This window comes from Canis lupus, chromosome 16, assembly GCF_048164855.1.
Source record: "Canis lupus baileyi chromosome 16, mCanLup2.hap1, whole genome shotgun sequence".
NCBI lineage: Eukaryota > Metazoa > Chordata > Mammalia > Carnivora > Canidae > Canis > Canis lupus.
Window position 1 is genome coordinate 43,880,459 of NC_132853.1, and position 5,140 is coordinate 43,885,598.

Here is a 5,140-nt window from a genome sequence, read left to right on the forward strand (position 1 = left end):
TCTGTATTAGTTTCCTAGCACGGCCAAGACAAAGAACCATAAACATGGTGATTTAAAACAACAGCAGTTTATTCACTCAACTTCCAGCGTCTAGAGGTCTGAAATCAAGGTGTAGGCAGTCCATGGCTCTAGAAAGGAATCCTCCTTGCCTTTTCCTAGCTTATGGTAGCTCCTGGGAATTCTTGGCATTCCTTCGTGTGTAGCTATATCCCTCCGTTCTCTGCCTATATCTTCACATGGTCTTCTTTCTCTCTGTATCCTCTCTTCTTCTTCTAAAAACATTAGTCACTGGATTGAGGACCAGTTCTAATCAAGTACAAGTCATCTGAACCTAATCACACCTGCCAAGACCCTGTTTTCAAACGAGGTTACATTCTGAAGTTCTGAGCAGACATACATCTCGAGGGGACACTGCTTAACCCATCACGCCTGCCAAAGCTTTTAATTGGAAGGAAAGTTTCATCTACTAAAAAATAAAGCTTAAAAATTTTAGGTTTGAAAAAAAAAGTAAAAAAAAATAAATAAAAAATAAAAAAAATTTAGGTTTGGAAAGAGGAGCAGTAGTAACCTCTTACATTATCATGCAGCAGAATGAAAACAAAGATTCAAAGAACCAGATAAAGAAATAGAAGAGACATCATTGATTATAATTTGATCCCTATTTTGCATAAAAGTGCACAGAGAAATGTAAATGCATATGCTTTTTGTTTTTATATAGTTGGATTATTATAACATACATACCTCTATTTTTACCTTGAATTTCTCACTCAAATATTATGACAACTTTACCGTGACAATTGATATAAATCTACAAAATTTGCTTAGCTTCATTTTTAAATTTATTTATTTCAAAATGTTCTTAAGGTTTTTTTTGAGGGTAAAAGGAGCAGGGGGAGAGGGAGAGAGAGAATATTAAGCAGGCTCCAAGCCCACTGTGGGGTCCATTGTGGGGCTGGATCTCACCCCCCTTGACTTCATGACCTGAGCCAAAATTGAGAGTTAGACGCTTCACCAACTAAGTCAACACAGGTGTCCCAAAGTATTCTTAATTTAATAGAAGTGCCATGATCTTTATTTTTATGTAGCTATTATTCACCTCATTTTTACTAGTGTTGTATAGAAGCAATCTGTATCCAAGTGAGGGCTTGCAAAAAACGAAGGATGTCTCCCTTCTCTCTCACCTCCTTCCTGACCATTTGCTTCAGTCTCTCATCCTCTGTAGAAGCAACCACAGTGAAAGATTCTTTTTCTTTTTCTCTTTTTAAAAATATCTTGGTGATTATCCCATGACTTTAGGTGGTATACCTTTATTTCATGATTTTGTGGAATTTTAGCCAGCCAATGTTGGCTTCATTTAATAATCTCTTCTGAATGGCAAGATAAAGGTCATCTTAGTCCACTGGAGAAAAGCTGCTAATTCCAAACAAAATAAGCTGCATACATCACCATGTCAAATGAGACAAAATCCTTTTTTTTTTTTTTTGAGACAAAATCCTCTTTGAAAGGTACATTTCTAATGTAGAAAGAAACAAATCAACCTTACTTTTAACCACCCAAGCAGTTAAAAGGAAGGATAAGCTGTGAATTATACATTAAATGTTGTTGATAAACTTTCTAGATGGGTTTATGCACAGGACTCGTGTGAATGAGAGGAAACAGAATCAAGCTTTTAAAAAACACGATACAAGTGCCATTCTCAGATTGTGTTTGGCTTCCAGAACCTGGATAACAATTACACTGTGGCAGACTATAAGTGCTATCAATCTCAACTCTATTTCAAGTTTAAACTTTCAGCCAAACATGGCAAAGCATAAATGTAATTGCTTTCCAAGCCTTAAACCTTATCGGGTTGAAATGAGAAAGGGGACAAAAAGTCTTTAATTTTGTTTTATATACACTAGGAGGAAAATAGAAATCTTTCATCTGAAATCATTCTGACATTTTGACAATGTATAAAGTGAGGTCTTCAGATGCATGATTGGAGTCCTTTTCAGTAAATTGAAGGTTTACACATGTTCAAATGGCCGAGAGTCTCAGCAATTCTCTTGGTCACTTGGATTTTCATTGTACTCTGATGACCAGAAACCAAGCTTTCCACTATGCTTAAAGAACTTAGGCAGCTGAATTTCCTTGAAATTTCTAGATGTCTTTTCTTTTTCTTTTCTTTTCTTTTCTTTTCTTTTCTTTTCTTTTCTTTTCTTTTTTTCTTTTCTTTTCTTTTCTTTTTTTTCTTTTCTTTTCTTTTCTTTCTTTTCTTTTCTTTTCTTTCTTTTTTCTTTTCTTTTCTTTCTTTTCTTTTCCTTTCCTTTTCTTTTCTTTTTTCCCTTTTCTTTCTTTTCTTTTTTCTTTTTTCTTTTTCTTTTTTTCTTTTCTTTTCTTTTTTCTTTTTTAACACCAACTACAACAGAAGCTTTTCACAGCCATTCTAACCTCTTTATTTGGACCTGCCTGGGGGAGAAGCTTTACATCTTGAGAATGTCTAGTCTGGGTTTGAGCAAGAAGGAAGAAAAAGATAAATCAGAACAGGATGCTACCCATTACTTAGGTGAAGAAGACTCTCAGATTTAAAAAATAACAACAGCAATAACAACTTAATATTGCAGACCATGGGGCATCTGGGTGGCTCAGTGGTTGAGCATCTGCCTCTAGCTCAGGTCCTGGGATCGAGTCCTGCATTGGGCTCCTCACAGGGAGCCCACTCCCCCTTCTGCCTATGTCTCTGCTTCTCTCTCTGTGTGTCTCTCATGAATAAATAAATAGCATCTTCAAAAAAAATTTGCAGAACACAATAGTTTAAAGCCAATATTTTAAATAAATCTTTTTCATTATATTTATTTTCCTGCCCTACAACATTGTATAGCTGTTGTATAGCCATGTTTTTTGTTTTCATTTTGTTTCTTCCTATGATTTCTTCCTCTACTTTAATTGTTAAGAATTTCCATGTCAGGGAAAACCACCCAGGCCTTGGAAATAGGTGAGTAGTTTTCACTGATTTGCCATTGAATTTGGCTATATCACAACTTTGAACTTTGAATGTAAATGTTTCCTGTTCGCTGCAATGTAAATTATTTTTGTTTATTTGAGAATATACATTTCTGTGGGTCAAATTCTCATTGGAACTACTTGTAACATCTTACTGGATTCCTCATTAATTAATAAGTTGAATAAAATATTTGATATGTGTTTACTGAATGTAAGTCACAGTTCTGAGTTTTGGAAAACATTTGTACTTTGACAGTTGTCACTCATGGAGGCTCCGTATGTCTCGAAGATTAGAAGTTATTTTATAAGCAGTCCATTCCAAGACATATAAATCATACAAAATTGAACTTCTTACTCATAGTTGGGACTCAGAAATTCTAGTCCTTCAAGAAAATAGTAGTCTAACAGAGGTTATATTTGGAAGCCATGCAAATCTCAATTTCACGTCTCTAGGGAAAATGCAAAAGGGAAGGGAATGCCTTCCTAATGCACAGCTAGACTTAAATACCATCTATTTTTCTTTTTTTTTTAAGATTTTTTTCACCCATTCATTTGAGAGAGAGAGAAAAAAACACAAGTGGGGGGTGGGGAGAGGCAAAGGGAAAGGGAAAAACAGACTCCCTGCTGAGCAGGGAGCCTGATGCAAGGCTCTATCCCAGGACCCCAGGATCATGATCTGAGCCAAAGGCAGACACTTAAATGACTGAGCCACCCAGGTGCCCCTCTTCTATTTTTCTATGTCTGCTACAAGAGTAAGATATCTGCCCCGTATTCCAGAATGGGGACCCCTGCTAATATACTCAATACTAAGAATGTATGGAAGTTGCAAGAAACCACCACTGATTCCTCCTCACCATGGATCAATATGCATGCTGCCGAGAACACCAAGTCCCATCATACCTGCGAAAGGCATTGTGTCCTGGAATTTGCATTGAGACTTCCCACTGGGAATGGTGAGTTACTTTGTACCTCTAGATGAGAGGGAACTACTCAATCTCCACTGGGACCCCATTGTCCTGCCACAAGCTGGACCTATTGAAATGCACTATATCAGGAATAGAACATGCACCATTGAAAGAGAAGAGAAGGTAGAAGGGTTCTGGACTGAATATCTGGCTCCAAGTCCATCTCCTCACATCTGACATTGCTGCTTCCTGCAGCCAACATGCAACATGTATGGTATTTACAACCCAGTCAAGTTCCTAGAGTTGCCAACCACCCTCTCCTTGAGACTAGATGGGCATATTCTCTTTTCTTCTGCTAAGGTTGCTGCTGTCTTTATTCCTTCCATTGACTTGGTGGACATTATAGCACACATAGAAGCCATTACCAAATTCACCCAACAAGTCTTAAATAATAGTTGACAAAGTCTGTCCTTACTGAATTCTGAAATATCTCTAATGGGAAAAGTTGTCCTTCAAAATAGAAGAGCCTTGGACATTATTGCTTCTCAAAAAGTTACCTGTGCCAGTATCCAATGGTGTATATTCATACCTGATAAGTTCACTACTGTATCATCTTTAGTAAATCACATGAGGTTGCGAGTGAATGCCCTGAGGGATCTGACCCCCAGCCTAGGGGGCTTAATAAATCAGTGGTTTGGATTATGGAGCTCTTGGAGGAAAAAAAAATTGGTACTTATTTTGAATCATTACGAGAATCATTCTCGTAAGCCGTGTTTTCTTTTGTATGTGTCTCTAATGTTACTGTGGCGTCTGCCGCAATGCAGCCAGACGGCCACCAAATGAGCCACCTCCATGCTGACAAAACTGCTTGCTGATTGCTCAGGGCACATTGTGGAAATGGGATGCTGCATAAGAGATTCTAGGAGCCAGTCACCAGGAGTGTTGAAGGAGGTCATGGAGAGGACATGACCACATGTGACCCAGGAGCTGGGCTTGGGCCACTGGAGGTTCCTCACCCCTCCCTGTCCTTGAAATGTACAATGTATATTCCACCCTCTGGGATGACAGTGGGAACCGGTTCCAAGGACACAGCCTTGAGAAAGATGGTATACATGATGGAGCCTCTTTAAGGCCTTTGTAGAAACACTGAAGATTATGGTGTTGGGTGTGGAGATCTACTCCTTTGGCAGCACCAGAGACAAGTCTCATAAGTTAACTCCCCTTTGCTTCTTGAACCCACCACCTGCCCACCT

The 5,140-nt window shown here is 38.3% G+C and overlaps 1 long non-coding RNA gene across 2 annotated transcripts in view; it reads right to left on the bottom strand.

Annotated features, from left to right (window-relative positions):
• Positions 1 to 5,140, bottom strand: part of LOC140606906 (uncharacterized) — a 331,711-nt gene that overhangs the window by 142,561 nt on the left and 184,010 nt on the right. The gene's annotated exons all lie outside the window — the stretch shown is intronic.